The following is a 25656-nucleotide window of genomic DNA, read 5'->3' as shown; positions in this document are numbered from 1 at the left end:
ACACCATCCATCGGAACATTAGACCTCCACATCTAATGTCGGGGACATAAGGGACACCCCACGCCCACAAGTGTCACTTCCTTGGTACCATAAACAACAATTGTGTCAAACACACCACTCCCAAGTAAAGTGACGGACTCTCCCTAAAACAGTGGTCAGGAGAAAGAACCTCAATATCGGGTTCAGGGGACAAAATTACAGCACACGAAGTTTTTGTATCCTCACAGTCTCCCTAAGACCGGATCTCTAAGATTCTCATACTCCAGATAAGATATCCCAGAATATATATTACATTGTTCTTATTATATTTTTATTAAAGTTAATTCTTTAAGTTTGCAACACCATATGCAAAAGTAAAGTAAAAACCCACATCCTCCCTTGCGGGGACCCATTCGGGACTCCAACCCGTATAAACCACTAGAACAGTGTAGTAATGTGCCAAACCATCTTATGTGGTTTTAGTGATGCAGTCAAAAACATATGTGAAAGGAAACCAAACTCACGGCTCTCCAGGCCGATGATGGTCCAATTAGGCCATCGATGCATCATATGCAAAAATCATAACAACTTGCAATGTATGCAATAATACTAACATGATTTCAAATGCACATTCATTCATGCAATTTTAACAATATGCATGAGCTTCCACAGTCATATGCATGTGTGACCATCCATGTGTAGGTACTTTCATGTAATCACTTAACACACATGCATTCATCCATAAGCACATAAGGACATTTATACCTGATTTTACATGCTAAACACACATCGATTTCGTGTATGCAATGTACTAAAAAACAAATCCATAAATGCACGATAAATAAACATGTCACATCCATATAGGCACAGGAAACCTTTTCATGTGTTAACATCCACACCCATGAACATAACCCAGATTCAACAATTGAAACTTCAAGGCTGCACACATTCATATCTTGTATGCGCCTGTACCAAAATAAGACATCTTATATGAAAGATCAGAGAAGAGAGAAGGATAGATGACAGCAACAAGGGAGGAAAAGGTAATAGGCTGCCTCCTCTAGGTTGATCTCATTTTGTATAACAGGTTCTCAGTAAAGTTCCATAAATGCCTTAGCATACATCAATGCCATTATGTAACAGATCCCATTGTTAGATATTACCAAAAATATTTTCAACATTAGAAATAACACCACCCCTTCAAGGATCTTAGTAAACAAATTTGTCATTTGCATAATCTCTAAATAAAATTTTAGCCTAAAGCTCACCTTCAATATTTTCTCGAGCAAAATGTTTGTCCAACTTTATGTTTTTAATCTTGTCATATTAAACCAGTCTAACAGATTTAAATAGTACTTCTATCTTGTTACTTTAACCTGGATTTGCTGATATTAAAATTGCGCATTTTGTTGTAACATAGACATCAAATATGTGTTGCTTCTTTCTACTACATGAAACTAAATGTGACCCCAAATACAAGCAACATCCTAGTATAGACAGTTAAATAGCAGAGAAATAACTACATGAAAAGTTTCAGTGCACAAGTTATCTTGCAGCCCAAGGATGCAATATAGCCAAGCTTGTCTCAAAGATGGGCCTATGTTTGCAGTTGACTCCCCGTATTTAATTGGGCAGGAGATTTGGTTTAGTTCTGTGATTTAAAAGGCATTGTTAAAAGCACTGGAGTTATATTTACTACAACCATTGCTTTCACATGCATCAACATGCACGATTTAGGCCTTGAAGCTATAAATATAGAAACTGTGCACTCGTGCTTAATGAAGAAAGTCATGTGTACTGAGAAAATCATCCACAAACCTCTTAGGAAATAAGACTTAAAGTCACCTAGTGAAAATCCCTGAACATCTTAATGCCTAAACAAAAGTGTAAATGCAGCTATTTCATTTATTCAACTAAACAGTATCAAATGACTTTTAAACACAAAAATATTTCAGCATTATCACAAGAACTATCTTCTTAGGATTGAATGACTAACGGCCCTTTTTGAAAAAAAAAAAAAACAGTTTAACAACCTCATCATAATGATATCAAAATCGATAATGCCACAACTTCTCTTGAGCCGCCCCTTTTCCAGAAATCCAACAAAAAAAACAACCCTCATCAGGAAAAATCCAAAACCCCCAAATCATAGATTTGGGGTTTTAGGTTTAGGGTTGACAGAAACCCCAAATCCTCCCCTCAAACCCACACATGGAATCGAACCCCTGTTCGATCCCTCACCCCGATTCCAAGAAGACTCGTACCTTTTGAAGATTTTTCTAGTGATCGGAGGTTGCAATCACATGGGTAGGGCCGTCTGGTGTTGCTCCACTCACTGCCGTGACAGAGGGTTGTTCGAGGGGCCCTTGAAGGTTGCGGCCGGAGCTTTGCCGGCGACAAAACCCTCACTCCAGCGTGCCCTTTTTCTCCGATGTGCACCCAACTCGAGAGAGAGAGAGACAGAGAGACGGGAAGAAGGAAAGAGAGAGAGAGACTGAGTGAAGAGGGAAAAACCCTCTCTCCACTCCACCTTTTATCGGCCCAGACCCCCCTCCCCTCTTGCCGAGAGGCACGGGGTCGGTTATGCCCTGCGTAACCCCCCCCCCCCCCTACGCCTTTCTTGTTTCTATTACAATTTTATCGGGTTGCCTCTTTTCTTTAAAAAAAAAACTGTTAACACAAGGCGTGGCTCGGGTCCAGACCCGAGATCCGTAACCCAACACCAAACGATATGGATCCACAAGTTGGATCCAAATGGATCCTCGGATTAATTTTAAAAAAATAAAATTTTATTCATTTATTATTATTATTATTAGTTTTATTATAAATGTGGATATAAAGACCACTTTATGGGTCCTAGATCCGAAATGTGGATCTGAGGCCCAAATTACATATTTCGTAATATTTTGCAATATAACCAAAATTTATTAGTAAATTTTTTTTGTTTTTACAGTAGATATATGAGGTGGCCATCTGCGTGTTCAAATCATTGTTTATTTAGCGGTTCCTATGGAAATTGCTTTAAAGCATCGTACGTGTAATTAAATAGCTGTCACGTGAATCACTATCGTTAACAAGTATAAATCGTTATTGCATCAAACTTATAAATCGTTCTTGTTTTAAATATACAAATCATTGCTTCAAACATACAAATCGATGTAGAAATCACACCATTCAGAAGTACATATCGTTGTAGCATTTGGGCTTCAACAGTAAACAACGTTGTACGATTTAGCAAACTTGATTACAAATCATGGTAACTTTATAAATCATAAATCGCTATTGCATTAAATGTATAAATCGTTGCTGCTTTAAATGTGTAAATCATAAATCATAACTCATAAATTGCCACAACGATTTGCCTTTGTTACAAAAATATGTGTCATTCATTTATAAACGAAATATATATGATAAGTCGTTTCTTTTATTCGCACGGTAAATAACAACTCGATGCATACTATATTGCGATGCAACTGACGATCATGACAAATAACATGAAGAATGATGTGCATCTAGATTTAATTTTGCATGGTCGGCATGAAGAAATCATTTTGCCTCATAAGTGCGCATAGTTTTTATTTTCCTTCTCCTTCTTCCTTTGCTTTTCCTTCTCTTCCTCATCCTTCTTCTTCTTCTTCATCTTTAGTTTTTCCTCATCTTTCTTCATTTGCTTTTCATCTTCAATAACTGATGGATCACGCTCCGCATAATAAATATCCAACAATTTGTTCCTGTCTTTTTCATTCTCAATGTTCATTATATTTTGGTACTTTACATAACCCTCATATATATCGGATTGGCGGATGATTTCTCCAAGAGTCATCCCCTCCAACGGCGAAGGCTTTCTTGACTTAGGAATTGTAGTCATTGCTAACCTGCACAACACATAAATTTAACCGCATCATTGTATGTTACAACCACCTCCCCAAGTATATATTATTACAAATTATCACATTCGTTACACAATCACCAACATTACAATATCATAATATTTGGCTTAATAAGTAAACATCGTAGTACGATTTAGCAAAATTAAGTACAACATGCGGTAACTTCATAATTACTCATCGCTACTGCATCAAACGTATAAATCGTTGGTGCTTCAAACGTATAAATCGCACCCTTCATAAGTACATATCGTTGTAATATTTTGGCTTCATAAGTAAACATCGTAGTACGATTTAGCAAACTTAAGTATAAATCATGGTAACTTCATAAATCATAAATACACATGACTACTGCTTCAAACGTATAAACGTTGTTGCATCGAGCGTACAAATTGCTCCTTCAAACATACAAATCATTGTAAAAATTGAACCCTTCATAAGTACATATCGTTGCACAACACATAAATTTAACCGCATCATTGTATGTTACAACCACCTCCCCAAGTATATATTATTACAAATTATCACATTCGTTACACAATCACCAACATTACAATATCATAATATTTGGCTTAATAAGCAAACATCGTAGTACGATTTAGCAAAATTAAGTACAACATGCGGTGACTTCATAATTACTCATCGCTACTGCATCAAACGTATAAATCGTTGGTGCTTCAAACGTATAAATCGCACCCTTCATAAGTACATATCGTTGTAATATTTTGGCTTCATAAGTAAACATCGTAGTACGATTTAGCAAACTTAAGTATAAATCATGGTAACTTCATAAATCATAAATACACATGACTACTGCTTCAAACGTATAAACGTTGTTGCATCGAGCGTACAAATTGCTCCTTCAAACATACAAATCATTGTAAAAATTGAACCCTTCATAAGTACATATCGTTGTAAATCATAAATCGCTATTGCATTAAATGTATAAATCGTTGTTACTTTAAATGTATAAATCATGAATCATAAATCGGCTAAATCGCTACTGCTTAAAACGTATAAATCGTTGTTGCATCGAACAAATCGCTATTGCACTAAATGTATAAATCATTGTTAAATTCAAACTTATAAATCGTTGTAGAAATTTAGCCTTCATAAGTACATATCGTTGTAATGTTTGGCCTTCATAAGAACAAATCGTGCTAACTGTTTTTCGATGCCCAAGAGGTGGATATGTACAAGTCGATTTATTTCAGTATGAAAATAGGTGTTATTTAGCATGAATAATATAACCAGTTGTAAGATTTAATATTCAGATTTACATAACGAAAATCAATTTGTTTACATAACCAAACCTTACACAAAACTCACCAAAGGACACAAGTTTTGCTAATCCGACAGTGGAGGAGAAACACCTAGAAAGTAGATGCAACCGATGGTGGCAACGGTGCTCCGACTATGATCTGATGGCAGTAAGCGACGAAAAGAGGTGCTCTGGTGGCAGTAGACGATGAAAAGGGGTGATCCGACGACAGCAGACGACGACAAAGGGTGATCCCGCGGCAGCAGACGACGTCAAAGGTTGCGTCGTCAAAGGGAGCTCCTGTTGCAACAGATGGTGCATCGTCAAAGGATGAGATAGAACGTTTAGGGCGACATATTGTGAGGAGCTCCTGTTAAAGCAGAACCGTTTACTCTTTAGGGCAAAAACGATGATGATTTTAACCCTTTTTCTCTTCTGACGGGAGAACATTTTTGTCCTACGTCGTTTCATGGCACTAATGGCGGGAAATGGTACTTAAGTCTTTGAAAACAAACCGGACTCCGATGCTAAGTGATGCCGACACACACAGGGAAACAAGCCCCACGTGCTTACATACGTGGCGCTCATTCAGACCCGAGAACACGCACCTGCGTGTTCTTGGGGAGAACATATAACCTGCTTCGATCAATGGCAGAGGTTTTACAACTAAAACGGCTTACGCCAAAGTATTTGGGCTCATAGTTAACACTGACCTCACACTTAATCAATGCTATCCATTGGGCTTGGTATGACGTACAAGACCTGAAGTTTACCCAATTTGGAGCAAATGTGTATTATTCCTGCATGTTTGGGGATTCAACTAAATAACACCCTGTGTCAAGCTGTCTTTGCTTTATCACATTTGGGGGCATGCAAGACTGGGTGGTTGTGTCCTTAACCCGGAGTTTTACGTCGCAGGAAGACCCAGCTCTCAGTGAGGGTTCTTCCGTCGTCAAAATCTAAATAACTGGCATAAATTTGGTCTTGGATTTATGAGGAAATCTATAAAAAAAAACTACAAAGTGTTTAGAGAAAATAAAAAATTCAAAGAAAATCTAAGAAATAAGTGAGAAAATAACTGAATAGTAAAAAAATGGGGAAGTGATTTGTTTCAACTGGACTCCCTAAACCCCTAAATTTCTCATCCTACCCCTAAATTTCTCATCCTTTTATAGACAAGGAGTTTCAATGGTAAATATAGATAAAATCTATAACTCAAACTAAGATGACTTTTTAATCTAATAAACTTTTTTTTTTGGACATGGATTCATCATTTGGACTCAATATCCAAATACAAACTAAAAAAATCCAAAACATAAAGTGAATTCAAATTAACCCTTATAAACACAGTATGCTCCTGCATCAATAACTCAACCCCTACAGCCATCCAAATTATGTTTCACTTGTAAAGTTAAGTTGGCAATCTATGTCACATGGAAAATAAATGACGTGCTACTTGGTCCATGTCTAGGGGGACACGAAGCAGAGAACTAACACAACCCAAACACGTAAAAAAAAAAATTAGTCCATAATAATTCTTATTATATTTTCAGAAAATTGCGTTATTTAGATTATTAAAAATATGTTTTATTAATAAAAAATTAGAAAACCGCATCCTTGTGTCTTTTTTTTTTTTAATCCAAAATAGTGTCCTATTTTTTCTGTTTTATTTTTTAAATAACGTGTTTTTTTAATAAGCCATATCCAAATTTGCTCAATAGGTTTAAAGTTCAAATCCTATTGCTTCCTGCTTTGAAACGATACATTTTTTTTTTTTGTTCCATAAACGATACAGTTCAACACAACCATGAGCCAAGCTTGAACATCACAAAGATTGGCATGTTCGGCTTGTTTACCAGTCCTACAAAGATTGAGTCTGTATTGCAAACGGGTTGGATCTGAGTTGAACAACATTAAATCTGAATTTCATTGAGTGAGTCCAGATCCAAAATCGGATCTGACTTAGAACACACGGTAGAGTTCTGGATACAGATGTGATATGACTCTGAAACTGGACATGTAGAAATTAGAAAGCGGGTCAAGTATATTGTTTTTTCATGAAACACATGAATTGGATTGGGCCAGACTCGGCTCCAACCCAGTTTCAAGTCTGTTTATTTATCCCATTCTGGACCCTCTCTGGCTGAATCTGCTATTATGAGTTTCAAATCCGACATGTTCATAACACGGACCTTATTTTTATGGACCGTACCCGGCCCAATTCCTTCGGTAGGGTTGGAATCGGACAAAGACCCAATCCACTTGCATCTTGAGTCGTGGCACAACGGGTGTTTAAAGCGGGAGCGTTTGTAGAAGTGTCAACAGATCGGGTATAACCCCATCCCAACCCGTACTGGATCCTGTAGGTTCAGGGCTTGGTTACAAAAGAAGGGGTCCAATTAACTATTCGTGTCAGACCCATGAGGTCCGATAATTAAATGGGTCAGGCATGATTTACGAAATTTTATACCAAACCCGGGTCCGACCCAAGTTCCAATTAAGATCCACAATATTTCCATATAAAAACTTAAAAATTGTTATTTTACTTGGTATGGACCGGGTCTCGTTTATGTAATTTTTATCGGATCCTGAAATGGTTTTCTTATGAAAAATCTGGTCGGACCCGAATCCGATATCCGCATCACTTGGTCGGATCCGGGTTTGGACCCACTTATTTTAGCGGGGGTTCGACCCATTAACACCGCTAGCTGTTGGCGCCGGATTACTGGTTACTACATACAAATACATATACTCTGTTGCGCTTCCCACGCTTTCAACTCAGCTCTAGCTCTTTCTCTCTCTCTCTCTCTCTCTCTCTCTGTAAGCCAGAAGACTACAGCAAGATTCCATCCTTCTCTCCCCTCTGTTAATCTGCTTCTCACTCAACCGATCGCCGGAGTCAAGAGGTATACTCCGTCTGCAAATTCTCTCGTTTTTCTTCTTCACTGTGAGTCTTTCTTTCTTCAATTCTTTGAGGGCGATTTTCCTGTGCATTTCTTTGATGGTTTTCAGGGTTCTTTTCTGAGAAACTCATGGATCACCAAGCATTCCTCCGTTTGAGCATTCTGATCCTCTGCACCTTTGATTCAGCCGTCGCCCACCACCATCTACCACCTGGTAACTGATGACACCACCACTCATATCAAGAAATAGCAGTTTTGTTAAGATTTTCTGTCTTGATTTTCCCCAAGAAGTAGATTAAGGCATCCGGGAATCATGAAATTACATAGACTCAAATCTTTACGTATTTCTACCTTTCCATTTGTTGTAAATCCTTTTTCTTTTTTTATATTTACTTGCTTAAATTTATTCTTTCCTTTGTAAATTGTGTAAATCGGCTGGGATCTTATCTACTCAAGAAAGGGAAGTGTGTTGTGTAACATATATATGTTGATATGTAAATCTGAAGGTGATATACAGAAATACATAATTTTCTTCTCCATCGGTTCTTTGCTTCTTTGAATACCATTGTTTTCACATCATATCAGAATCTTAACAAGTTTCTTCATTGAAATTGTGTCCTCTATAGGTATTTTCGATGGAAATTATCTGATTGCTGACGCTGATGCCGGTTCTTGCATGCCATCCAACGCTACCCATCTGACGACTACCCACAATGACCCTTCTCTGCGATTTTTTGATGTTTTCATGGTGGAGTATGGCCTTTTCTGCAAGATTCATGCTCTCAGTTCGCTGGATTTTCACGATGGCGACGTCACAAGCCAACCCCATTACAAGAATCGGCCCAAACTCTCCTCGTCTCATTCTTTGGACAAAAAGACTCTGATAATTAGGTATGAACAAGTAATTGTGAACATTTTCTATGCACTACAATTACTAATAACAGTCTCAAAAGAAACTTGAAAGCTCATGGATCTCCTTTCTGTTCTTTGTTAACCGATTTACCATGTTTATGATTGTTTTATGTTCTGTCATATTGCTCTTCAGAATATTGAGGAAGGCATGTTGACACTAAATGAGCTAGGTTTTGGTTTCTGTTGGAACCAAATATGAATATCTTGTTTTATTTTCATCCATTTGAGGTGAGACTTATAAACATTGAACATTTTTCCTTTCAATCTTGGAAACAGTACTTTAGAAGGAATAACTTATGAAAAGTTGGGCAGAGTACAAAACTTTCACCAGCTGTGAGTACAGTGCAGTATACCTTAATAGTTAATCTGTTTGATTGATACCAACTCTCCTGCTAGTTCATTACCGTGTGAGTTTTCTCTAACTTGAGATTGAGATATTACTGCTCAGAGACCTCAAAAGTTATAGGCCTAAACTGTAACAACCGTGAAAAAAAATTCGTGTCCGACTCGTGTCAGACACGTGCCCGGCACGTGTCGGACACGAGTCAGGGTCTGAACCCCTGTGTCGGGCCCGTATTCGGGCTGGATCCGAGCTCGAGCCGATCCGCGCCCCGGCTTCTCGAATTCTCGAGAAGTCGGTGTCCTTAAAAGGACAGAGCGTCTCGGGCGAGGGGCAAAACCCTCGCCCCTTCTCTCTCATCTGCTCCGCCCTCCTCACGCCGCTGCCGCCGGCGATCGGAGACGTCGACGAGCGATTCAGTCCGGCGATCCACCCTGCGGCCACCTCTTCGCCTCCCCCCCTTTGCTGTTTCTCCCTGCAGCTGCCGCCGGGAAGCAGTGGTCTCCCCTTCAGCCGCCGACGATTCGCAGCCGGCATCCTCAGCAGACGACGACCTGCGTTCCTCCCTGCAGTCGCCGAGCGCCGGCGACTCGCCGTCGGTCGCCACTGTCTCCTCTCTTCACCAGCCTCCTGTCGCCGGTGAGCTCGAGAGCTTCGTTGGCGACCTTCCAGCCTCGACGATGCGAGATCCCCTCCTCTTCGCCTCCCTCTCTCGTCCCCTGTGTCGTAGGATGCCGGCGATCGACGCCGATGATGACCTCTAAGCTCCGGCGACCACCTATTCTCTGGCTCCCCCCATTTCCCCTGGTCGACACCTACGGTTTTTCGCCTCTGGCCACCTGACATCATTAGCTGCTGGCGATCGACAGCAGCATCCTCGCTGCTCCCTCTGAGTCTTCGCAGACGGCCACCACCTCTTCACTTCTTTCCAGCCCGACGACTCCCTCCTTTGCGGTTTTTGGAGGTAAACCTTCCCCTTTTCCTCCTTTGTGTAGGGTTGGTCGACAGGGGGGCTAAGCCCCCTGTCGCCTCTAGTCGGCAGGGGGTTCCACCCCCTCTGCCTCTTTCTGTCTCGACATGGGGCGCTGTCCCCCTGTCCTTGTGCCTGCCGGCAGGGGGCGAGGCTCCCCTGTCGTTGCTCTTGCTTTTCGGCAGGGGGCTTCGCCCCCCTGCCTTAGGTTGTTGTCTCGGTAGGGGGCGGAGCCCCCCCTGCTCGCTTGATTGTTTTTCGGTAGGGGGCGAGGTCCCCCTGCCTTTGTGTTGCTTCTCGGCAGGGGGCTTCGCCCCCTGCCTTCTTTTGTTTGCCGGCAGGGGGTGAGGCCCCCCCCTGCCTTCAGTTGTTTCCCCTGCAGGGGGCGGAGCCCCCTGCACCCTCTGTTGCTCTTCGGCAGGGGGTTCTATCCCCCTGCCTCCTGCATCGTGCCAGTAGGGGGTGAAGCCCCCCTGCTTTCTTGTGTGCATCTTTGTTCTCCGGCAAGGGGCTTTGCCCCCTTGCCTTGTTCTTGCTGCCGACAGGGGGCTGCGCCCCTGTCTCGTGTTCTGACGGGGGGTGTTTCTCCCCTGCCTTGTTGCGGCAGGCATGGCAGGGAGCTTCTGCTCCCTCCCCTGCCTTTCTTTATGCTGGCAGACAGGGAGCTCCTGCTCCCTGCCTCTGCTGCTGTTGCCAGGCAGGGCTGAGCCCCCTGCCTCTGGCACCTTTGTCTGCAGGATGCAGAGTTCTTGCATCTGCCTCCCGCAGACAGGGAGCCTTGTTGTGCTTGTTGCTTCTCGTTTATTTTGCGGCTTATACTAATGATCTAAGCTCTCTAGGTTGAACGGTGGATCCAGCTCGCCCTCTGTGGCTCGAGCTCTTGCTTGCCTACGCTGCATGCGTACGAGGACCCGCAACCCCTTAAGGTAGGGGATTCTTCCGTGAAAGGACAATGAACTGATAAATGCTAAAATAAGAAAAGATAACTAAAAGGGGATGATATATGTATACGTATACTATATATACATATGTCTTTACCTTCAAGGACGCGGTTTCGCGATCCTTGTTCTCTTTACTTTCTCGCACTTTCCTTTCTGTCGCCGCCGCGCTATATGTGCCTAGGATTTTCATTCCTGTCTTTACATTTCCTGTCTTTTAACTCAAGGATGCGGTTTCGCGATCCTTGTCATCTTTACTTTCTCGCACTTTACTTTCCTGCTGCCCCGCGCTTTGCGCCCTGGCGTTTACTTGCTTATGTCTGCCTTGTTCTCCAGGATGTAATCCTGGTCCTCCTTTACGTTCTTGCACTTTACTTTCTTGTATTTACTTGTTGCCCCACGCTTTGCTCCATGGCCTTGCTTCTGCTTTACTTTTCGTACTTTACCTTCCTGTGCTGTCGTGCTTGCTCTTACACTTACCTTTTGCATGTGATCGTCCTTACCTTGTTGTTGCCCTTCGTGCATGTATTCTATTCCTGTCGCATGTTTCTTTACTTGCTTACGCCTATCGTTTGATCGAGGTGCAACTCTCATACCTCATGAGTCATCCTTTACACTTGCGTAGTCAGTATAGGATCTCCTACCTCACGAGTTGCTTACGTAGTCGCCTGCTTGTGTGTTACGATGATCGAGGCATGATCTCATACCTCGTGTGTAGTTCTAGCGTTCTACTCTCGTAGTGCAGTTTCGTCCAACGAGTATTGCCCCTCGATTTGCCTTTGTATTAGTATGTGCATGAGTTTGCCTCTTGTCAGCTTGCACTCCCTGAGTGCAGCTTCGAGTGCATAGTGTATATAGTTTCACTTGTCTTACAAGCTACGATACACACTTATGCACTTCGGTTCTCCAAAGACATCGTCTTAGGTGTGAACCTACTTTCAAGGATGTATAACTTTGTAAAGCAGTGATAGCTGCTGAATCTCCCAAATCGATGTATTTGGGATAGGTGTGTTATAATCTTAGTTCGCCTATCCGATACGACTCAGATAACCTTGTTTAGGAGCCTGTGCACGAGTAGGACGGGAATCCTTTCGAGGTACTTGGGTCATCACTAGATCAACGTTGCATCACTTCTGATGCAAGATCTAGTTCTAGGCCTTCTGGCCAAACCCAGATGGTAGCGTCTTCCTTCCTTTGCGAAGGTATTGTTGGATCTCTTACAAGGGATCCATGTTCTTCCTCTTGTAGTTGTACCCTTAGTCACGTACGATATGTTTGGACTACGAAGAGCAGGACGAGAGGTCTATAGAAACCTCTAAACGTGTATTGACACATTAAGCTAATCCTGTTATATTGATTTCGCCTAATAGGAGATTGCTTGCGATGGTCTAAAGGACCCGAGCACGATCAGTTGGAACTGGAATGAGTTCACTGTAGGCTTCTGTAAAGTAGAAGCATTGGGATTTCCTGCGAGAGATTCGTACCCCTCTCATCGTGGTTGTACTTTTGAACATGTACGTTGCGTACTACGATGAGTAGGATGAGAAGTCTATGTCTGCCTCGAACATGCAATAGCATGTGTTTGAGATCACAAGAGTGATGTTTCTGCCCTCACTATGGATTGACCCCTTTTCATCGTGATTGTATATTTGAATAGGTACGATGCGTACTGCGGTGAGTAGGATGAGAATTGTGTGCTTGTCTCGAACGCGCAATGGCGCGTATAACTCACCTAAATAATAATCATGCGCCTTCACAGGCAAGATGCTCGATTGGGTTGAAAGACCAGAGCATGAGAATGAGACGACGGTTAAGAAACCCTCCGTCGTGCTCATTCGGGACAGTTCATCAAGAGAGAGGATGGATGGTACAAAACTCTGATGGACAGTCATTAATGGCAATCTCGGGCAAAGATCCGACCTTCCCCAGTCATCGGAGGTTAGGGGAAATCCTTCGGGCCACTTCTGCAGAAGTTCGGATGCGCATCCATTGGGTCTTTGTTTGCCTTTGGGGATTTACTCTCTTGGTCATAGACCGTCCCCTTAGGAAGCAAACTCAGTCAGTCATTCGGGGTATGATAAAATACATAGCATAATGGACCCCCGAATCGATCTCGGCTGTTTCTACGTTTTGCCTTTACCCACAACGGCCTGCTCAGTAATGAGACAAGATATAACTCATACACATGATCATGAGATACGCATGTTGTGACGTGCATTGCTTGCTTACTTGTTAGCTCGGTAGTTCGGTATGCTACTTGTTGAGCTATGTACGCCTGTCGAGGCATTACCCTTGGTTAAACTGCCTACGCAGTTCCTTGGTTAGTAATAACTAGCTTCTCATACTAGTTGATTGCTTATCCTGTGTAGCTTATGAATTGCTTGTGATGCAATAGCTTGTGCCTCACGATTAATGTAATCACTTGTCGATGGACTGAGTCATCCTATGGTACTTGTATATGTATTACGAGTGTTGTTATGAATACCTGTCTTATGCAATTGCTTTGCTTGACTGGTGAATAGAGTTAGTTACTCTTCACCTATTATATCTGTGGGATTGCTATAGTTGTTTGTTTAGCACCATAATCCTTCCTGCTCTTGTATATAGTTGTTTGCTTTACTAGAGTTTTGCTTACTTCACAGCACCTTTGGTTAGATCTGCTAGTCTTGCTTGTTTTCTGCTTGAGCTAGCATTTATCCTACTTATTGTAGCCTTTGTTCTTTCTTGTCCTTTGCACCCCTACTAGTCTGTTGTGAGACTGACCCATTTCATGGGCAGGTGGTGAACAGGATATACAGCTTGCGATGGCACGATGACGCGATGCATTCAAGGCAATGCCCTTTTCTGATGTTGCGCTCCTGGGGACACTTTTGATAGATGTGGTATAAAGTTTCTTTGAAAGCATCTCTTCTGGTTTAAACTCTGGATTTCTAAAACTGTATTACTAAAACTTGGTTCTTCATTTCATTTCAATAAAATATATATTTGAACTTAAATCGGTTTGTAAGGGGGTAGTCTGATTTTGGTTGTAATGCGCCCAAGGTCTAGGGACTTGTTGTTTTGAACCTGATCTTCCGCTGAACTTCTGTTTTAAACTCTGATAATTGATTGATTTCAAAACTTTCAACCTTTTTCATAAAAGGTTTCAAGTCCACGATTTTGGGGCGTTACATAAACTGTCCTCATCTCATTCTTTGGACAAAAAGACTTTGATAATTAGGTATAAACAAGTTACTGTTAACATTTTTCTATGCACTACAATTACTAAAAAGTTTACATATTCACGACTTCTTCTTTCCTATGCAGAGCAAATAGGACAGCATGTCAATCCTCCTCATTCACATCTGATCAACTCTCACTTAGGGCTATAAGTGAAATGCCAGCAGATATTGTGATTCAAATGCCAAAAGATGCAGACAATCATTCTATCACAGACTATGAGATGAAGGACCGACATGGCCAGAGTTACCAAAGACTTGCAGTTTTAGCATGCATATTTCTACTAATAGCTGGGATACATGTTCTATCTAATATGTGTAAAGAAGCAGAAGTGGAATCACTTACCACTGTCACTTCATGTATGTCTTGTCTTCCAACATATAATAATATTTTTGTATTCATCGAATGTAATTTCCTATTAGAATCATAAAATTATAAGCACAATGCTCTCTTTCTCTTTCTGTCTGGCATTGACAAAAATGTTTTTCTTTTAAAATATATGTATATCTTTGCATATCAGGTGTTAGTGGCATTGTGGTCTGGAGTTCTGAATCAGTTATGTCTATGGAAGAAGCAGAATCATGCATCAAAACCAGTTCATGTATGCTCTATCTTTCTATGGTCAAAATATTTATGCTTATTGGATGTTTCTTCCTATAATAAATCATGAATTTAAGCAGAAACATCTCTCTCTCTCTGTCATATTGATAGACATGCTTTTCTTATAAATATACTTCTGTACATATAAGGTGCTGCAATAATGGACCTCACCTGCACAGTGGTTCCCTCCAGTCAGGAGAACACAAATTCTACAAACAAATTCAGCAATATCGTGGGTGAAGGCATTTCAGAATCGGTTGTCTGTGGGAGAAGTCGAATCATGCACAACCACTTCATGTATGTTTTGTATCTCAGTGGACAAAAGTTTTATGCTTATTGGATGTTTTTGTTTTCCTATTACAATCATGAATATAAGAATAATAATCTCTCTCTCTCTCTCTCTCTCTCTCTCTCTATATATATATATATATATATATATATATATATATATATATATATGCAGAATAATCTCCCCCACCCCCACCCCCTTCTCTCTGACATTGATAGACATGCTATTCTTACAAGGCATATTTCTGTGATAGACGTTGCAGCAATGGACCTCACTTTCACAAATTCTGCCAACAACTCCAGCAACGTTATGGCTCAAAGGACTTTTGAGATCCATGAAGAAAAGGTAAGAGACAGTCAAATGCAGCATGGTCAGAATTCCTTTTCCAATGAGGTAAACCTATTCAAGTTTTCAAGTGTCATAACACCGCTGCATTCTTTTCTATGAAATCTGACCCTTTGATTGCTCTTATAATCTGATGTTTCTTGTTATATCTTTCTATTATCATTTCATTAAATGATTGGTCCTAACCTTTTCAAAGGACAAGGTCCCAAGATGTAGTGTAGAGTTTGAAAAATAATATCTCACCAAATAGAGAAAAGAGCAGGAAGATACAGAAGAAACTTTAGGTTCTGATAGCTGGAAAACTGTGCAAATATTTTTGGGGTGTTTAAAATAGTATTTTAATATTTAATGATGCTTAGTGTTAGTAATATTAAATGATACTGTTCCCATTTATGTTTTTCTCTAAAATTGAACAAATGTTTTTGTTCATAACAGCATGCACTTGTCTAGAATTAAGTCACTAATGGATTATAATGGAAAATGATTCATTATTTTATTGGTTGTGATAATCATAGTTGGAAAACCCGGCAAGTTGACTCGGAAATCGCCCGAGTCGACCTGAATCGGACCCCAACTGGCGATTCAGGACCACCGATCCACATGCCACTTATGTGTCTTTTGTCATGCATTTTGTGGTTTTAATGCATAATGCTTATAAAGGGATAATTTTTATAAAGAATCATCTATTTTTAAATCATAATATTAACAATTATGTATAGTTGCACACTTATATAGCTTAGTCATTGATGTCATGTGCTAAATTTTAGTGATTATACAGTTCGGAGTTTGATTTTTTCCATGTCTTAACACTAAAAAAATCATGTCCTAACTCATCCAAGTTACTAAGTCAACCTGCTGACTCACGAGTCAAGGGTCCAGCGATCCGGGTCCGAGTCACGGGTTTGCCAACTATGGTGATAATATCTGATGTTCTAATAATGTGGTATAGGACAGTCCCTTACCTTGATGTAGTAGAATGATTCTAATATCCATATGGTAATTTAAGAGTCACCTAACTATAACATTCTCTATTTTACAACCAAGAAAGAGATCCAAAGTTCACATGTTAGGCACATTTGAAAATGGCATTACCTATATACACATTTTCACATTGCCAAAAAATAGGTACCATCCATCCAAATCACTATGAGCAGCAGAAGAAAAAGATGCAGAGTGCCAACAGGAACCCTCGATGCTCAATGCTATTTGGTAAAATGAGACAAGATGTTGAAATTCTGCCCAAATTGCACTGTTTTCCATTTCCATAATTGAAGTTTCAGTATTTTAGTCATTTGGTAGAGATTTTGTCCCTCCCACAATATAATTGCTCTCATTGCCCTGATTGTTAATGCCACCCTTCTTCCAAGAGGGCTGTCCCCTGAAGCCAAGGAAATGGGTACACACCAATATCAGGCAGTAATAGAACCGAATTAAGAGCAACTCATCCCTAGGTCATTCCAACTTCAAATATTTATAAACACAAGCCTCTCAAACTACTTTTTCAGTCTTCTCAATGGATAGAGAACCTTCATCATTGATCTTTTTTTCTCTTTTCTTTTTTCCATTTATCTTTCCAGATTGCCAAGCTGTTGGATAGCTCCACAGAATTTTGAACCAGAAACTCTATGCTTACAATATTATTATTCTGCTTATCTGCTCATCATATGGTTATGTAGTATGTACTCTTTTTATGATGATTCTTCTTCTGGACATTCCATGTCCTCAATTAATAATGTGAAAAACAATCTCGCAAAAATTTTATTCCAATGGAAGTCATGACTGAGAGAGAGCCACCATTTCAATTAACAAAAAGGATCCTCATGTATGGTATTGAGAAGCAGCATTCTTCCATTTGTGACTAAAGCAACATGTGTCAGTTGTCTCCTTCCTTTCCCAAAGATGACATATTTGGCATTGAAATACAAAATTTCCTCATTCTATCTTGTGTGGCAAGCATTTCAAGAGAAACCACCAGGCAGCCCCTAGTAAATTGCCTTTTCACCATATTAATTTCTCCATTTTCTAGTCAAATATCTTCTTTTGTAAAATGCCAAATATCCTTTCCATTCTTCAATCCATCCCTGTGAGAGAATTAAGTTTTAAAGTGAGATGAGTAGTAAGAACTGCATTCCATTGCTAAGATAGTATATTGATATGCCAAAGATTGATCCAATGGCCACAAAATTTGGTCTTGAACATCCAGATAATTGACCTTTAGGATCAGATGACTATCAACCCTTCAGACGAACGAAGCTACATTCTTATTTGCCTATGCTCTAGAAAGTTGCACTAGAGGTCCTTTTTTATATACAAGTGATATATTTCCATGCCTGAGAATCTCCATGAGGGATTCCCACAGGCAATAAGGCCTTGAAACTCGAGTATTTTAATGTCTAAAGAGGCCAAATGAACAATTGCATCCAGAAAATTCAAAATGAGAATTATCCAAATAAGCTTTATCCAGTTCTTCAAACCTCCTAAAGCTAACGACATCTTCCTTTTTTAGTTCACACAATATTTTCCTTCACCAAATGCATGTAGTTTGCTTCCTCTCCACTGCCCTCAAGCAAATTTCTCAAATTCCTTCAAGAACAAGTATAAAGCAGCTAGGATTTGGAACTACTAGGTCAACTACTAGGATTAGGTCACATATCTTGCATATGAAAGAACCTGGATTTCAATGTTTTTAAATTTTATTACAATGGTTTGTGATGATTTTTAGACACTGGTCAGCTTCAGGCCTTCCACTGCAAAGTGAGGAGAGGTGCGCTTAATTGGTAAAGAACCCATTGTCCCATCCTCTAAAGGATTTAGTAAATCACTGAATCCTTAGGATCACTAATATGTATGCATGCAGCTCTTGCAAAAGACAAAAAAACATATTTCAGGTTTGGCATAGATTTGTCATCAAATGAGTGAAAAGGTAAATGCATCATCATCAAACGATATGAGAAATGAGACCATCTTGGAGTGGAACACTCACCATCTTTTTCAGCAAGATGGAGTCTCTCTGGTGTAAACCCCCAATGCTAGTGAATTACTTCCTAGTGATCCAGTAATCAAAACATAAAAGCAACAATTTTCAATTTTCATCCTTCTTTCAATCTAATGTTCTCGACCATTTGTTCTAAAGGGTTGTAATTTGGTGGATAATATGCCTTAACATTATCAATTTTGATTCATAAAGTATGCTATCCAGAAGGCATTATGGAATCGTTTATTTCATGGGCCAGCAAAATAGTCTCCCTAATCAAGCATGGCTCCATGATTGAAATAAAATAATGTAAGGAACCTCCTAATACAATTCATTGTTACTTATTAAGTACTAACATTCTGAGTGTATTTAACAACATATGCTTTAGATTTCATCAAAGCATCGTAAATTTGCTCACAGCTTTCTCCACTGTATCTCCATTCAGGTATAAATAAGCTGGGTAACCATTCAACTTGGGCTCGGATAATCTCATAATCATTCAAAGAAAAAGAAGCATATCCTCTTTAGTTACCTTAGGACAATCTGGGGGTAAATGGTTTAGCAATCAAGAAGGGCAGTTGGCCCAGATGGTATACCTATCGAGGCTTGAAAATGCTTGGGAGAGAAAGGTTTAGAATGGTTGACAAATCTTTTTAACAAGATTTGGCGGACAAATAAGATGCCTAATGAGTGGAGGAAGAGTACTTTAGTGCCTCTATATAAGAATAAGGGTGATATACAAGATTGCACAAACTATCGTGGTATAAAACTCATGAGTCATACTATGAAACTTTGGGAGAGGGTGATTGAATCTAGGTTGAAGAAGGTTGTCATGATATCGGAGAATCAATTTGGTTTTATGCCTAGAAGATCAACTATGGAAGCTATACATCTTCTTAGACAACTTATTGAGAGATATAGAGAGAGGAACAAAGATTTGCATATGGTTTTTATTGATTTGGAGAAGGCATACGATAGAGTACCTAGGGACGTTCTCTGGTGGACAATGATGAAGAAAATGTGTTCCTCTCAAGTACATTAGTATAATTAAAGATATGTATGAAGGAGCAATAACCAATGTCCGCACTTGTGGAGGGGTGACAACCAATTTTCCTATAACGGTTGGGTTACATCAAGGATCTGCTTTAAGCCCTTTCCTATTTGCTATAGTGATGGATGAGCTTACGAGATCAATTCAAGAAAATGTGTCGTGGTGTATGTTGTTTGTTGATGATATTGTTTTGATCGATGAGTCTAGAGTTGGGGTTAATGCTAAGTTAGAATTATGAAAACAGACATTGGAAGCAAGCGATTTTAAGTTGAGTAAGAGTAAGACAAAATATATGGAATGTCGGTTTAGTAAGCAATGAAGTAGTGATGGGAGTGTAGTGAAGCTTGGTGAGCAAGTAATACCGGTGGATGACTATTTCAAATATTTAGGATCTATCATTCAAAAGTACAAAGAAATTGATATAAATCATAGGATAAAGGTGAAAGTTTTTCACCTGTATAGAGAAAAGAGAGAGAGGGAGAGAGAGAGAGAGACGAAGAGGAAACCCAAGGCTTTCGGCTGATACAATTTCCTTTTTCTTTTTTTTTTCATACATAGAATCGTGACCTAAACAGTGTTTTATAATTACAACACAGAGGTATGGATCCGGGTCTGGTGTATCCAGACCCGACAATCTAAGTGTTTTACAATGCATAAGTATGGATACACAATCCATGGATCGACGTGGAAATGGATCGGATCCGGATCCTTTTTCACCTTTTTCACCCCCCTCAAGTTGATCATGGTTTTGTACCATGAACAACTTGCCTTTAAGCATCCAAAAACGATCCTTTGTTAATGATCATGCATAATATTTGCATTTTAATAATCATTATTTATGCATGATCCATGTTAAAATTACTATAAAAAACCCATTTTTATCGTTAGTTTTGAGAAACCGCATTGAATTGAATTTTATCATAAAATCGTATTCTTCAAAGCTTTCCCTGCGTTTTTAGTGTTTTAGTAGTTTAGGAAGTTTCTTTTAGTTATACTTTGATTATATTAGGTTCTAAATAGCTAAGTTAATCAATTTAGGAATAGGCATTTTTAGGAAAATTATTTTTTTTCAAGCAAAGCCTCTTTTGAAAATTGCTAAACTCTTGGGACTTGTTTTGAAAATTTTATTTTAACCTAATATTGTATTATAAATAGCATAACTCAGCAAAGAGAAGACGTTTTTTCTTTTGGGAGTTGACGCCCCTATTCCTCTCTCTCTCTCTCTCTCTCTCTCTCTCTCTCTCTCTTCTTTCCACCAGTTTTCCATCTTCATCTTCTTCTTCTTCTTGCCTCTCTCTTCACCGGTGTCTTCTCTTTCGTCGAGAGGTGTCACACAAAAGGAAAAGCCATATCTTTTCTCAACCAGTCTGTCGAAAGCACTTGTGAGTGTCCTTCATCTTATTCCCTTTTCTCTTTACGTGTTACTCTTTTGTTTTTGCTGAAAAGAAAAATATATATCCTAAGTTCTGCAATTTTTGTTTTAGGGTTAACGTATGGGTCATAGTTAGATAGTTTGATTCCGGTTCTTTGAATCTAGGCAATAGAATTAGTGTTATTTCTAAAGTTAATTTGTTCTTTTGATCACAACTTGTTCCAGTTTTTTTTTAGCATTTACTAGTGTTCAGTTACATTTGTTTTCGGGTGTTTGTTTCTGCATATAGCGTATTCAGTTGATATGTTTATCACTGTTTTCTAATATTTAGTTTCAGCATAGTATAATATTTAGATTTATGGTCTTCTTTATTTTATTGGGTTGGTTCAGCATCTTTATTAGTTTATTGTTTCAGCAACGTTGTTATTGAAAAAAAAATATTTTAGAAAGGTAGCATGTTTTGTTCAGCACATTTTATTAAGTTTTGTATACCACGTCTGTCAATGTATTTGTTAGTCGTTTTGCATCATGTGTTAGCGTCTTTTGTTTCTTAGTATTAATCATCCTTCATACATTAGCTGCATTGGTTATTTCATTGCATTGACGTTAGTTGTGTTAGCTATGATTTGTTTATTGTTGCATTAGTTATTTATTGCATTCATTATATTAATTCATTAGTGTCACTGATTTCATTTGTTGGGTGGTGTGATAAATTCCCTGTGCAATACATGTTATATGGTAATGTTCTGTAGGTAACGTTATCTAGTTAAATTGTGCTCCTTTGATTATTTGGTAAGGATGTTAATATAGATTAGCAGTGTTCTTGAAGCCAATAAATTAGAGTGTTGCTTTATCTTATAGTGTGGTCTAGATCATGACATGGCATTTTAGTTAGAGTAGAGTTTTCCCCTTCTTTTAGGTCATCAAATAAATTTAGAATTCACAAATTTTTTATCGGTTAGCCATATTGAAGTCATTCGGTCATTGTGTTAGTGGTTAGGTGCATTATTTAGTTATTTGATTTGCATAGTTATTAGTCACATTATTTAATTCATTAGTAATAGATGCTAGTTCTGGAATTGTTATTTGCTGTATTTATTTGGTGTTGCAATAGATCTTAACATTCTTAAATGTTATTTGGTTTGTTCATTAGTCGTGTAGTGTAGTTGTTCATAGCTCTTTCATGTTATTTATTTTATGTTTTTGTGATTTTTCATCATATTTACTAGTAGTTTTCTCGTAGATTGCTTGTGTCTGCTGTGTGTTTTGTTTTTGTTTTTGCAGGAAAGTGTTTGGAGACATGCGGTAGGGTCCTTTTTGTGCCCTAAAAGGTCCCCTCAAGGGACCCTCAGACCCTCAGAAAGGTCCTCAAAGAGCCCTTAGAAGAGCAAAAGTTCAAGAAAACATACATTACCTCAAGAAGGGACAAGAAGACTCGAAGCACTGAAGCCTTTTTCTTTCTTTTTAGATTAGGGTTTTATTTTATTTTATTAATTGGGTCTGTAATAAAACCATTTATTTATTTTGTTTAAGCTGTCTGCGTAGGGCTGTACTCTCGTAGTTAGTTAATTATTTAATTAATTCTTTTAATTTGGCAATAAAGAATAGTGTAGATTGTGTGTTTGAATACGAAGTATTTCTCGTTCCCTGAGATCGACCAGGACTCCACCACTTGTGTGAGCCGGTTTTTATATTTTTGGTGTCTGGCTTTCACTGGATTTTGATTAAAAATATTGTTTTAAAAAGGGTTTTCATAAAACTCACACCAAATTTTGGCGCCGTTGCCGGGGAACGGCGAAATACTAGTATTCACTTTATTGCCTTTGTTTGTTCTCGTATTTTTAGGTTGCTAGTTGTTTTTCATATTTAGGTTAGAACCACGTGTTTGCACAACGTAGAGACCATCTTATTTTTCCTGCACAGCCCACCAATAGGATTCCCTTAGAGGTGACTGCGCACGATTGGTATCGTGCTCATAGTTTGCTTTTTGCAAAATCCCTGCTGAGTGCAAGTGTGTGGTGTTTGTACACGTTTTTTTTTTTTAGTTCTTTTTACTCGCTTTGTGGTTTGCGTGGTTTGGCCGCTAAATGCGTTACTTAGGTAGAAAACCCAAAGTTAGGACGTGTGCTATACCGGTCTACTCCAAGGTGTACGCAATGGCTGACGATCATCATTTGATCCATCCTTTGAGGGAGTACTTCATGCCAAATACATACATTCCCACCTCCTGCATCACGAGACCTGATGTAGGAGCGAGCCATTTTGAGATTAAGGCCAGTGTGATTCAAATGTTACCTTCGTTTTATGGCCTTAGCAAGGAGGACCCATATCGTCACCTCGATGAATTTCTCGAGATTTGCTCGACAGTGCGAATCAATAACTTTGGAGACGACCCTATGAGGTTGACCCTGTTTCCCTTCTCTTTGAAGGATAAAGCCAAGCATTGGTTTAAAGCGTTAGATACAGTTCAAATTACCATGTGGGAACAGATGCAAAGAGAGTTTTTAAAAAAATATTTCCCAATTGGTAAGACGAACCAGTATCGAAAGGCCATTACCAACTTTTCGCAAATAGAGGGGGAAACGTTTCACGAGACTTGGGAGAGGATGAAGGATCTTCTTCTCAAGTGTCCCCACCACCAGGTGCCTCGTTGGCAACTGGTGCAATATTTCTATGATGGTCTTACTGAGAAGAATCGTCAAATGGTTGATTCATCGTGTGGGGGCACTTTTATGCTCAAGAGTGAGGACGAGGCATGGTCTCTATTTGAGACCTTGAGTGAAAACACGATGCATCATGCTTTGTCTTCACAGCTCGATAGGACTACATCTCTGTCTAGTGGTCCTAGGAAAGTTGGAATTTTCGAAGTTGGGTCTGAGTTAGATTTGCGTACCAAGGTTGACCAGTTGAATAGGAAGTTAGATCAATTCCTAGCAAACTCTTCGAGAATTCCAGTAGGAAAAGTGTGCGAGCTTTGTGCTAGCCCTGCACACTGTGCTTTTGATTGTCCGGCAGTGCCGCTATATCCTGAATTCGTCCAGGAGCAGGTGAATGCTGCCCATGGTTTCGCTAGACCCATGCCTGATTCATTTACACCATCATATAACCCAGGTTGGCGAAACCATTCCATTTCTCCATCCCATCAGCCATCCCAGACACAGTATGGACACAATAACCCTTCACAAGGTTACTCGCTTCCCATTTTTGCACAGGTTCATCCCCAGTCTAGTCTACCTCCTCCTCAAGAGCCCACTTCGAGTCCATCATTCCAGGAGAAGATGTTAGAGGCTTTTTCTGATATCAAGGTCACTCTTTGCTCCCATGCACAGTCAATAGCTAAGCTAGAGACCCAAATGGGACAGTTAGCTCTAACACTGAGTAGACAAAGCCAGGGGAGCCTATCTAGTCACTCTGTTGTCAACCCAAAGGAAAAGGATCCCATGTCATTTGACCTGCACCCCACAGATTCACATCCTGCGCAGGTCAAATCTGTTACATCCCTTAAGAATGGGAAGGCGTGTCACCCCATTCAGGAATCGATTCATGAACCCAATGTCATACTCACTGATGAGTCGATCTCCTCCATTAGGCCCCAGGAGAAGGGGCAAGGCCCACAGCTTCTACAGTCATCATATATTCATCGAGCCCTAGTCTCCCAGGCATTCAGACCGCCGATTGCTTTTAGCAAGCAAGAGGTGCAGATGCAAAAGATGCTTGACCTAGTCAAGCAGGATCAGGACCACCACTTGTTTGAGGTTGCATATATCGATAGTCGATTGGTCCTAGACTCTCCTTTTGAGAGTAGTCTCCCAGAGGAGACTAACCTTTGTTCTTCCTATAGCGAGAGTCATGATATTACTTTTAGGGGTCGAGTGGGCGGAAACACAGTGCGTAGTATCACAGATGACACTCTTTTCTTCATTGAGCCCGATTGAGCGAGACTTCATGTCCATTGATCTCATGGATGATGAAGGTTTTTTTCCAGAGATCCGCCTGGCTGGGGACGTAAAACTTAGCGCTTTATGGGAAGCAACCCATATTTTTGATGTACCATTAGTAGCTTTAATATTTTTTGTTTTTAGGTAGTTTTTCTTCATGAGCGTCAAGCCTAGATCATGTATGCATTGCATTCTTTTGCATATCTCTATGAGTTGTAACTGTGAGACAGGTGAAACCTATGCAGTGCCATTCACATGTCGTATCAGGTAAGGTTTCACAGTGTGGATCAGGTGACTTCTACTCATTTTTCTCTCATTTATTTTTGTTTTCATATGCATTCCCTTAGTTTCATGCAAGCATGGGGGAGTGCTACTGAGGACAGTGTCATTCAAGCATGGGGGAGGGTGTAGTTTGCACACCAATTTTTTTTTCTTTTCATATCTTTGTACTTGCATTTTTATGTCAACTCATAAAAATTAGGCTTTTAGGGAACGAGTTTGAACTTATATAACTGCTTTGCAACATCTAACGTTTTTAGAGAATTTTTAAGCCCCACGAAAAACTTTTTTCTGACACGAATCTAGAAAATCATGGTTATTTATGAGAATTTCAAAGAAATGATTATGGATGCATGTGAGAGTTTATTTTGAATCACAAGTATGAATATGCACAGTTTT

Source organism: Nuphar pumila, chromosome 11 (genome assembly GCF_984573655.1).
Source record: "Nuphar pumila chromosome 11, dmNupPumi1.hap1.1, whole genome shotgun sequence".
NCBI lineage: Eukaryota > Viridiplantae > Streptophyta > Magnoliopsida > Nymphaeales > Nymphaeaceae > Nuphar > Nuphar pumila.
Note: the sequence above shows the minus strand (reverse complement) of the source record.